This window comes from Pristiophorus japonicus, chromosome 8 (assembly GCF_044704955.1).
Source record: "Pristiophorus japonicus isolate sPriJap1 chromosome 8, sPriJap1.hap1, whole genome shotgun sequence".
Taxonomy (NCBI): domain Eukaryota; kingdom Metazoa; phylum Chordata; class Chondrichthyes; family Pristiophoridae; genus Pristiophorus; species Pristiophorus japonicus.
The window spans coordinates 97,130,313-97,142,546 of NC_091984.1; the positions used below are offsets into that span (position 1 = coordinate 97,130,313).

Below are 12,234 nucleotides of genomic sequence, written 5' to 3' on the forward strand. Positions count from 1 at the left end.
CATCTATTGCATGCAGAACAAACACCAATTCATTTATCATACATCAGTCACCCAGCAAATCTGTTGTTACCTAACTAACTAGAAAATAGCGTACAAATGTTAGGGTTGCTCCTCTGCTCGAACAGTGGCAGAGCAGCTGGGTTAGAGGGGAAATCAAACCTGAGATTTGTCCAAATTTGCAGGAAAGAGACTGAACTGGCAATTAAAGGAATGCCGACTTCCCCTGAGAACAGCACAGGCTTGCAGGCCAAACCTGGAGACCAAAGTCACGCAAGAGTCTCCTGCAAGCAAAATGGAGGCATTCCTCCAAAGCTATATTAGCAGACTTCAAAATGAGTTGACACCCGCCCCAAACATGTCTTGTCTACAACAGGGTAACTTGATTTTATTTTTTACTAGACATAAAATTGTAATTAGTCAGTACAGCCCAAATAAATACCTCTCTCTAAGTTTAAAACCCTTAATCAAGTTTAATTTTCAGCAGTTCAAGTATAATTCTTCCACAATATTAAAACTGGTTTTCTAAGCCACAAGCATTTATTCAGCTTCAATAGTACCTCACTGTCTTTTTTCCTTATTCTAGCCATGCATTAACACAAATTTATCTCCCTGCTCAACCCACTATTAAACCACATTTCCCTGCATGTTGGTTTGCAACCAGCCACTAGAGAGAGATGCACGCGACATCCCAATTGACTACTTCCAATTTTCATCCTCCAAGAACTGCCTCGCCTCTCATAAGAACATAATAATTAGGAACATGAGTAAGCCATCTAGCCCCTCAAGCCTGCTCCGCCATTCAACAAGATCATGGCTGATCTGGCCGTGGACTCAGCTCCACTTACCCACCCCGCTCCCCATAACCCTTAATTCCCTTATTGGTTAAAAATCTATCTGTGATTTGAATACATTCAATGAGCTAGCCTCAATTGCTTCCCTGGGCAGAGAATTCCACAGATTCACAACCCTGAGAAGAAATTCCTTCTCAACTCGGTTTTAAATTGGCTCCCTCGTATTTTGAGGCTGTGGCCCCTAGTTCTAGTCTCCCCGACCAGTGGAAACAACCTCTCTGCCTCTATCTTGTCTATCCCTTTCATTATTTTAAATGTTTCTATAAGATCACCCCTCATCCTTCTGAACTCCGAGTAAAGACCCAGTCTACTCAATCTATCATCATAAGGTAACCCCCTCATCTCCGCAATCAGCCAAGTGAATCGTCTCTGTACCCCCTCCAAAGCTAGTATATCCTTCCTTAAGTAAGGTGACCAAAACTGCATGCAGTACTCCAGGTGCGGCCTCACCAATACCCTGTACAGTTTGCAGCAGGACCTCCCTGCTTTTGTACTCCATCCCTCTTGCAATGAAGGTCAACATTCCATTCGCCTTCCTGATTACTTGCTGCACCTGCAAACTAACTTTTTTTTGGGATTCATGCACCAATGGGTTCCACTATTTGAAGGGGCTGCTCCTGAAATTCTGGCTGCACTTCAGTCCCACTCTCCTGATCTTTGGGCACCCTGTGCGGAGGGGAGCGGGTAGGTCCGAGGGCCTCCTCGTAGGACTGCTCCTGGGCACGGCCAAGGGTGCCATCAGCCGGTCCAGGCAGCGGGCGGTCGAGGGGGTCGTTCAACCTGACTGCCTGCCTCTCTTCCGCTCTTACATCCGATCCAGGGTGTCCTTGGAGATGGAGCACGCGGTGTCCACCGGTACGCTCGCGGCCTTCCGCGAGAGGTGGGCACCGGAGGGACTGGAGTGCATCATCACGCCCGGCAACCAAATTTTAATTTGATTTTACGTTTTAAAGTTTAATTTGTTTTAATTGCCGGTGTTTTTAGTGTCCCCCTCTCCTTTTATAGGGGGCACTGGAAAAATTTGATTTTAGCGCCCCAAAAAAAAACCAAAAACCAAAAAAAAAAAGGGGCTTGAAAATGTCTGCTGTGTCACCCAGGTCGGGTGGCACAGTTTAATGTTGTTTATGTTTTGCAGGTAGACTCCTAAAAGAGTTTCGTGCACCAATGGCGGGCGGTCGAGGGGGTCGTTCAACCTGACTGCCTGCCTCTCTTCCGCTCTTACATCCGGTCCAGGGTGTCCTTGGAGATGGAGCACGCGGTGTCCACCGGTACGCTCGCGGCCTTCCGCGAGAGGTGGGCACCGGAGGGACTGGAGTGCATCATCACGCCCGGCAACCAAATTTTAATTTGATTTTACGTTTTTTAAGTTTAATTTGTTTTAATTGCCGGTGCTTTTAGTGTCCCCTTCCCTTTTATAGGGGGCACTGGGGAAAAAAGGTGATTTTAGTGCCCAAAAAAAAACAAAAAAAAAGAAAAACACAAAATAAAACCCAAAAAATCCAAAAAAAGAGGGCCTTGTAAATGTCTGGTGTGTCATCCAGGTCGGGTGGCACCGATTAATGTTTTTTGTTTTGCAGATGAACTCCAAAAACTCTAATGGTGGAGCAGTGGAGGCGTGTCCTGCTCAGTTGGCTGAGTGAGCAGTGAGGAGAGGAGCTCCTGGCTGGGCCTGTGAATCAGCCCAGGAAGAGAAGGAAGGAAGGGGCTTCACCACCAACTTTCACCCAGAGGGAGAGGAGGAAAGCAGAAAACTTTTAACAACTTTGTAGAAATGCTAAAGAGTTGGAGAGAGGGGGAAAGACCAACAACAACATCCAGTGTGGAAGGAGGGAGACTCTACCATTCTACAGGTGGGTGTGGGTGCATTTCCCTAAAAGACTTTGCTGTATCGGTGGGGGGAGGAAAGAAGACCACTGAGGGCCGGAACATCGCGGGGGGTGTGTGTGTGTGGAAGTGTGTGTGGGGGCCTTGCTTACAACTAGGCCCCACACACAATTGAAACACCCCTCCCCCATTGCCTAGCCTGGGATAGCTGGAGCTACCTGGCTGAAGATTCTTCAATCACCCTTTAAACATCGTCGGGAGTGTGTGCCTGGTTGGCTCTAGCTGCCCCAGGTGAAGACATCTTCTCCCCCCACCCGAAGACCACCCCAAAGACTGTGCTTTGTTTTGTTTTTTGCCATCTGGGGAGTGCACCCACCCATTGCTGTGAGGGGAGACCTGCCCTCGCAGCCTCCCTCTTTCCCGCACCCCCCTCTCTCTGTCTCTCCCTCTCTGAGAGCCCTTTCCTCCAAATTTAAAAAAATAAATAAAACAACTGAGCAGAGGGAGCAAGGCCCCTCCCCAATTGCCAACTAGGGGAGAGGTGTGCATCGTTAAGAGCTCCTCTGCTCAGTCTTATCAAACGAGGCCAATCAAGAACATTAAGGCCTGTGACTTTGGGGTGGGTGTAGCCCTTAAAGGGACCCCGTGATGGCGACCCCATCCACGCCGGTGGAAGGGCCAGCAAGGACATATGCGCAGGTGGCAACCGCTTCCATGGCACCTCCTGCGCCACCCGCTGCCCTGCCACCATTCAGACTTATAACCAGGAAACACGGGGTCAAGAGCTACACTCACCCCACAATGAGCATCGAGGAGTGCGTGCGGGCGATTGCTGGGGTAGTCGGCCCCTCGGCCATTGTCGCAGCCTCCAAGATGTCTGGGAAGGCTGTGTTCTTCCTGGGGTCGGAGCGGGCGGTGTCCCTGGCCCTCGAAAAGGGGCTCACGGTGGGCAGGACGTTCCTGCCGGTGGACCCTCTCGAGGCCACCGCGCAGAGGGTCATCATATCGAACGTCCCGCCCTTTGTTCCCGCTGAGCTCCTCCTCCCTCACCTACACCAACTGGGGGAGGTAAGGTCGGGGATCAACCCCATACCGCTCGGCCTCAGGGAGAACAGCCTGCGCCACGTGTTCTCCTTCCGCCGCCAGCTCTTTGTCCGGCTGGCGCGGGAGTAGACGACGGAAGGGCATTTTAATGTGGTGCACGAGGGGACTGCCTACCGCGTCTTCTGGACGTCGGACGGCGTGCGGTGCCATGCCTGTAGGGAGGTGGGGCATGTTCGTAAGAACTGCCCCGCCTCCAAGGCCGCTAAACCACCGAGGGCGGCTAAGGCTGGCGCCGCCGCCACCCCTCCCCCTAGTTGCGTCCGCGTGCCGGGAGCCGTAGGTGCGCGGGCATCGTAGGAGGCCTTTGTTTTCATGGCCTCCGGCGGGGGGGAGGGAGAGCGTCCGACCGGAAAGAAGGCGCGGAACAAGGCGAAATATCTAGAGGCGGGTCCCCTCAGTGCGCCAGAAAGTTTGACCACCGCGCTCAGCCCAACCCAGTCACCGACGAGCGCGGGGTGCCCTGAGCCCGTGCCTGAGCCCTTGAACAACACCGCAGAGGGGCCCGGGCGCGGGCAAGAAAAGGAAAAGGGGGGGGGGGCGGAGCGGGAGGCCTCGGCAGACATGGAGGCCTCCCTGCCTTCGCGCACCCCCAGGAACAAAAAGAGGCACCGCCCCAATGAGGCGGAGGGGGAACAACATCCCTCCGCGGAGGAGGCGGTGCCCGCCGCGTGTCCCGCGTCCCCCACCAGCGCCCCCAAATTGCGCTGCAGGCGCGAGGAATCTGTCCCCGGGGAGGGTGAGGCAGTCGAGGCTGCCCAGCCGCTGCCTCCTGGGGATGGCGTGGAAGATCTGCCTGTCGTGGGGGGCGTGGGGCCAGCGGAAGAATGCGTAGCCGCCGGGTCGAGCGTCCCGGGGACTGAGGCGGGCGGGGCCGAAAAGGCCGAACCTGAGCCCGCCCAGCCAATACCCAACTTCCCCCGGGATTTGCTCGGCCCGGAAGAAACGGCAATGAATGATTTTAACGAGTCTGTACACGCTGGGCTGGGGGGTGGCGACGGGGAGGGGGAAGAACAACAACCCTCGCCCCCTACTTTGGAGCTGAGGGACTTGGTGGACCTGGAGAATTTTCTAAACCAGGTCTCTCCGTGTTCCCCGGCTCCTGGGGCGGAGGAGGAACCCCTTCCGCTGTCGCTTCCCGACCCAGCACCAATTTTAAAAGAGCCCAGTGGGGACTCCTCTGCCGACGATCCTGGGGGTGGGATCGGGGCAGAGCCAGGGCCAGATGGAGCGGCCGGGCCGTTTGCGGTACCTCGTGCGGTCGACGGGCCGGCTGCTAGCGGCGACCTCCCGGAGGGGGACGGGGACTCGGTGGAGGACGCGGGTGAAGATCTCGAGTCCATCGCCAGTGAGGCGGTGGATCTGCTCGCGTCCGCCGCTGAGACCCTCCTCATTCCCGTAGAGGAACTCCGGGACTTTTTGGTCCAGTGCCGGGGTTGCCGCGACCAAGCCCGTCTGGCCCTGGAAAGATGGTCCGAGCCGGGGCTGCTCGTCGCGTCAGTCCGCGCCGCCGCTAAAACCATGGCCGCGGGCAGGCCCTTATCAAGGGCGCAAGGCCTTGAGCAGCGCCGGCTCAAAAAGTTCCTCGCTGGGCTGCTGAAGGAGTGGAGGTCAACAAAAGACTCCGCTCCCTCCCCCACAATAGGTTAGGTAGAGGTTGCACTATGCTCTAGTCATGAAGATAACCATAGCCAGCCTCAACATCAACGGCAGCAGAGAGGCACGCCGTAGATTTAACAATTTTTCGCTCCTGCGGGAGGGGAAATATGCGGTGTGCTTCCTGCAAGAAACCCACACCGTTCCGGGAGACGAAGCCACGTGACTCCTGGAATGGCAAGGAGAGGTCCGCATGAGCCACCTCACCGCCGCTTCTAGTGGGGTGGCCATCTTGCTGGGCCCGCATTTTCAGCCGGAGATCTTGGGGGTCGAGGAGCCAGTGCCAGGCCGCTTGCTGCATGTAACGGTTCGCCTGTGGGACGTGCCGCTCCATCTCGTGAACGTGTACGCCCTCAGCCCGGCCCGCAGCAAACGCGCTTCTTCGAAGAGGTGTCCGCTCTTCTTGGCTCCGTCGACGTCGGCGACTGCATTGTCCTCGGGGGGGATTTTAACTGCACCCTCGAGGCGAGGGACCGCTCCGGTGCCCCGCAGTGCATGACGGCGATGGAGAAGTTGAGGGACCTGGTCGGGTCCTTCGACTTGGTGGACGTCTGGCGAAATCTCCACCCCGACTCCAGCGCCTTTACTTGGGTGATGCCTGGAGTAGGATGGTCTAGAGTCGACCGCCTTTACGTGTCGCGGGCGTACGTTTCCTGCGTCCCGGCGGCCTCCATGCGGCCGGTGCCGTGTTCGGACCACCACCTGGTGTGGGCGGAGCTCGCTTCGCTCCGCGCGAGGACGGGGTCCGCGTACTGGCACTTTAACAACCGGCTGCTGGAGGACGTGCGGTTCCAGGACTCGTTCCGTCGATTCTGGTCCGACTGGAGAAGGAAGCAGGGGGGCTTTCCCTCCTTGAGGCTATGGTGGGACGTGGGCAAGGCTCACGTCCGCGTCTTCTGTCAAGAGTACGCGAGGGGGTCGACCAAGAGGCGGGCGGCCAGGGTCGGGCGCCTAGAAAAAGAGGTGCTCGACCTGGAATCCCATCTCGGTCAAGTCGTCGAGGACCCGGCCCTGCGGACGGTGTACGAAGCGAAGAAGGCCGCGCTGAAGGACCTGCAGCTCGTCGGGTCCCGAGGCGCGTTCGTGAGGTCGCGGATCCAGTTCCTGCGGGATCTGGACCGTGGCTCCCCCTTCTTCTACTCGCTGGAAAAAAGGCAGAGTGTCCGTAAGCAGCTCTTGACGCTGCTGGCTGACGACGGCTCTCTCGTCTCGGATCCGGAGGGCGTCAACAACAGGGCCCGTGAATATTACGGGGCTCTGTTCTCTCCGGATCCGTCCAGCGAGGAAGCACGTAGAGTTTTGCGGGAGGACCTGCCGAAGGTCAGCCCGGAGGGCGCCGAAAATCTGGAAGCTCCGCTAAGCCTGGCGGAGCTGACCGGCGCCCTCGACCGGCTCTCGAGGGGAAAATCCCCGGGGCTGGACGGGCTGACCGTGGAGTTCCACAGGGCGTTCTGGGACGTCCTGGGGGGCGACTACGCGCGGGTCCTGGGGGAAAGTCTGGCGACCGGGGAGATGCCCCTCTCTTGGCGCAGGGCAGACATCGTCCTGCTGCCTAAGAAGGGCGATCTCCGCCTCCTTAAGAACTGGCGCCCGGTCTCCCTCCTCAGCACGGACTACAAGATCTTCGCCAGGGCGATGTCTGCTCGCCTTGGTGCCGTGCTGGACCACATGATACACCCCGACCAGTCCTACACGGTCCCGGGCCGGACAATCCACAATAACATCCATCTGGTCCGGGACCTCATCCATTACTCCCAGGAGGCTGGTCTGTCGGTCGCCTTCCTATCCCTCGACCAAGAGAAGGCGTTCGACACGGTGGATCACGACTATCTGCTCGGAACTCTGCGCGCTTTCGGGTTCAGGATGCATTTCGTCACCCGGATCCGACTTTTGTACGCCGCCACGGAGTGTCTGATTAAGGTTAACGGGTCCTTGACGGCGCCCCTTCGCTTTGGGAGAGGGGTGCGCCAGGGATGCCCCATGTCCGGTCAGTTATACGCCGTCTGCGTGGAGCCTTTCCTGTGCCTCCTGCGGACGAGGTTGACCGGACTGGCTCTGCAAGGGCCGGGCGTGGAGGTCGTCCTCTCGGCTTACGCTGATGACGTGCTCCTCGCGGTAGAGGATCCCGCTGACCTGCGGAGGATGCGCGAGTGCCAGGAGATTTACTCGGCCGCATCCTCCGCCAGAATCAACTGGGAAAAATGTTCCGGACTCCTGGTGGGTCAGTGGCGGGTGGACTCCCTGCCGGAGGAGCTCAGGCCTTTTGCCTGGAGCACGACCCATCTCCTCTATCTGGGAGTCTACCTTAGCCCCGACGAGGAAGCCTGGCCGGCGAACTGGCAGGAGCTGGAGGCCAAGGTCGCCGCTCGCCTAGGGCGCTGGACAGGACTGCTCCGAGTGCTGTCCTACAGGGGCCGAGCGCTAGTCACAAACCAGCTGGTGGCCACCATGCTGTGGTACCGGCTGGTCACTTTGACCCCTCCCCCTGCGTTTGTCGCCAAGATACAGAAGAAGCTGGTGGACTTCTTCTGGGACAACAGGAAGCACTGGGTCTCTGCGGCGGTCTTGAGGCTCCCGCTTGGGGAGGGCGGTCAGTCGTTGGTGTGCGTCGGCACCCAGCTCGTGACTTTCCGTCTTCAGACCCTGCAGAGATACCTTTACGTCGAGCCCCCTCCTAGGTGGCGTGCTCTGGCGACGTATTTCTTCCGCCAGCAGCACGGCCTCAACTACGACACGCAGCTCCTGTTTGTGAGTGTGGGGGGCGTCAGGACTGCCCTCCGGGAGCTGCCTGTCTTTTACAAGGAACTCATCAGTGTCTGGAACAAAGTCTCCACCAAGCGCAGCTCTCCACCGGCTGGAGTGGCGGCCGTCCTGCAGGAGCCGCTGCTCGGGAATCCGTACCTCCACGACCGAGGTTTTAGGTGGCGGTCGGACGAGAGGGCTGTGACTGGTGAGGTGACAAGGGTCAGGGACCTGCTCGATGGCGGAGGAGCGGGCTGGATGGCGCCAGACACGCTGGCACGGCGCCTAAATTCTGCCAACGTCCGCCACGCGGCCGATGCCATCGAGTCGCTAAAAAGAGCTCTGGGCCCCGACTCCGTTAGGTGCATCGAGGAGGCTCAAGCACGTGGGGAGATCCCGTCCGAACTGACCCCCGTCGGGACGGAATTCCTCATCGGCGCCAAACCCCGGAACCTCCCTCGGGGGCCGGCGCCTCACAACTTGAGCCGCCTCGGGGAAATCCCCTCCGTGCCTTTCAGTTCCGCGCGGAGGGGTTTACTGTACGGGCTGCTCCTACACACTCTCAACTTTGCCATCCTCGCCGGCCGTCCGGACACGCCATGGCGTACCATCTTGCCGTCCGGAGGAGGCGGGGGTCCCCGATGGAGGACACTCTACGCAGGGGTCCTCCCACTATTCATCGGGGACTTGGCCTGGAGGGTGGTGCATGGAGCAGTGCCGTGCAACAAATTTTTAAGCCGGTTCACGGACTCCCAGGCCGCCTGCAATTTCTGCGGTCTGGAGGAGTCAGTGTTCCATATTTTTATTGAGTGCACGAGGTTGCAGCCCCTGTTCCATTATTTGAAGGAGCTGCTCCTGAAATTCTGGCTGCACTTCAGTCCCACTCTCCTGATCTTTGGGCACCCTGTGCGGAGGGGAGCGGGTAGGTCCGAAGGCCTCCTCGTAGGACTGCTCCTGGGCACGGCCAAGGGTGCCATCAGCCGGTCCAGGCAACGGGCGGTCGTTCAACCTGACTGCCTGCCTCTCTTCCGCTCTTACATCCGGTCCAGGGTGTCCTTGGAGATGGAGCACGCGGTGTCCACCGGTACGCTCGCGGCCTTCCGTGAGAGGTGGGCACCGGAGGGACTGGAGTGCATCATCACGCCTGGCAACCAAATTTTAATTTGATTTTACGTTTTAAAGTTTAATTTGATTTAATTGCCGGTGCTTTTAGTGTCCCCCTCCCCTTTTATAGGGGGCACTTGGAAAAAAATTGAATTCTGTGCCCAAAAAGAAAAGAAAAAAAAAACACAAAAAAGGAAAAAAAGGGCCTTGTAAATGTCTGCTGTGTCATCCAGGGCGGGTGGCACGGTTTAATGTTTTATGTTTTACAGGTAAACTCAAAAAGAGTTTCATGCACAAGGTCCCCCAGGTCCCTCTGCACCGCAGCAGGTTGTAATTTCTCCCCATTCAAATAATATTCCCTTTTACTGTTTCTCCCCCCCACCCCAAGGTGGATGACCTCACATTTTCCGACATTGTATTCCATCTGCCAAACCTTAGCCCATTCACTTAACCTATCTAAATCTCTGTGCAGCCTCTCTGTGTCCTCTACACAACCCGCTTTCCCACTAATCTTTGTGTCATCTGCAAATTTTGTTGCACTACACTCTGTCCCCTCTTCCAGGTCATCGATGTATATTGTAAACAGTTGTGGTCCCGGCACCGATCCCTGTGGCACACCACTAACCACCGATTTCCAACCCGAAAATGACCCATTTATCCCGACTCTCTGCTTTCTGTTCGCCAGCCAATTCTCGATCCATCCTAATACATTTCCTCTGACTCCGCATACCTTTATCTTCTGCAGTAACCTTTTGTGTGGCACCTTATCGAATGCTTTTTGGAAATCTAAATACACCACATCCATCGGTACACCTCTATCCACCATGCTCGTTATATCCTCAAAGAATTCCAGTAAATTAGTTAAACATGATTTCCCCTTCATGAATCCATGTTGCATCTGCTTGATTGCGCTATTCCTATCTAGATGTCCCGCTATTTCTTCCTTAATGATAGCTGGACTGGGAACCTCAGGTGCGAGCCAGCACCATATCACTAATCCATGGCACAGCAGAGTCGCACCTGGTATTTCATGCCCACAAGCTGTTTGCCTCGCACACACTACCAATTCATTTAATGAGCAATCTAGTTTATTCAAGATTTTCATTATCCATTTCTACTTAATCCAAGCAGAAAAAATAAAAAAGCAAATTATAATTATAATTTAAATGGAGAAAAATTGCAAAATGCTGCAGTACAGAGGGACCTGGGGGTCCTTTGTGCATGAAACACAAAGTTAGTATGCAGGTACAGCAAATGGGATGTTGGCCTTTATTGCAAGGGGGAGAGAGAGTATAAAAGCAGAAGTCCTGCTACAACTGTACAGGGTATTGATGAGACCACACCTAGAGTACTGCATACAGTTTTGGTCTCCGTATTTAAGGAAGGATATATTTGCATTGGAGGCCGTTCAGAAAAGGTTCACGAGGTTGATTCCAGAGATGAAGGGGTTGACTTTTGAAGAAAGGTTGAGTAGAGGTTGGGCTTATACTCATTGGAGTTTAGAAGAATGAGAGGTGATCTTATTGAAACATAATGAGGGGGCTCGACAAGGTGGATGCAGAGAGGCTATTTCCACATAGGGGAAATTAAAACTAGAGGACATAGTAATAGAATAAGGGGCCGTCCATTTAAAACGGAGGAGGAGGAATTTCTTCTGAGGATTGTAAATCTGTGGAATTCTCTGCCCCAGAGAGCTGTGGAGGCTGGGTCATTGAATATATTTAAGGCTGAGATAGACAGATTTTTTAGCGATAAGGGAACAAAGGATGCGGGGAGCAGGGAAGGAAGTGGAGCTGAGTCCATGATCAGATCAGCCATGACCTTATTAAATGGAGGAGCAGGCTCGAGGGGCCAAATAGCCTACTCCTGCTTCTTATGTTCTTTTGCTTTCAAGTAGATACACCATCAAAAAGGAAGACTGAGTGGCAAATTGAAAACCGATGCACAAGCTGAAGGTACATTACACACAGAGAGATAGGAGGGAGGAGGTCATCAGCCCATTTTTTAAATATCTGTATTGGGGACAACAGTTACAAAGCTACTTTTAAAAATATAAAAACAGCTGAATGCAACAACTCCCGAGAGGAACACTTAAGCTAAACAAAACTATTTTGTTACCCTGCCCCCATAAAATGCATATTTACAGTACGCGACATGATTTATCTTGACCTATAGTTCTGCTAATGTATGCAAGCAGCCAGCGGTTCATGATCGAAGATGCTGATCCAAACCCATTTGCTTAACGTGTTGGCTGCTCCATTACAGGGTTAAAAAAGTTCATTGCAAAGGGTACAATAAAAACAGCGCCTTAAAAGCAGACGGCTTCCTGTGAGCGTTAACAGGTAATTATCTCCTTTAACACATCCCACATTACTCCAAATCACGTTACATTGCTTAACACACAAAACTTTCAGCTTCCCCATATTTAAATGACCAATGTAAAACAGAATGTTTTAAGTTATGGGGAAATGTTATGTCGGTAGCACAGTTGTGTGCATGAAAATGTCCGAACTCGCCCGATTTAGTCTTCCTCGTAAAACAGCGAGGAAAACGAGAAGCTCCATAGAAATTCACAGCAAGCGCTTTTAGCAGAACGCAAGTCAATGTAAAGGACCAATCTGTCAAGTCCAATTTAAGATCGCAGCAAAGGGGGATGGGCCCTGGGAAAACGCACGACCACCAGCGTGAGAATCGAAACCAGGACAGGGTCCATTTACTGTAAATCTACTCAGTTGGTAAAGCTCCAACCATGCAGATTCACCGTGCTCACGATCACCCCACATACAATGTGTTCTGTTTTAAGGAAGCGGTTATTTTTCCTCTCCCCGATATTACTCCCGTTTAATCCCGTCCTCACTAAAGTGCAGACCGCAATTAATCGGCACTCCCTGGAATAAAATGCCAGCGGCCTCTCCCTCTTGTCCCGTCCCGTCGAGCGGCTCCCGCTCGGAATTCC

The 12,234-nt window shown here is 54.6% G+C and overlaps 1 protein-coding gene across 1 annotated transcript in view; it reads right to left on the reverse strand.

The window, feature by feature from the left end:
* Window positions 1-12,234, reverse strand: part of lamc1 (laminin, gamma 1) — a 295,041-nt gene that overhangs the window by 281,413 nt on the left and 1,394 nt on the right. The window lies entirely within an intron of this gene.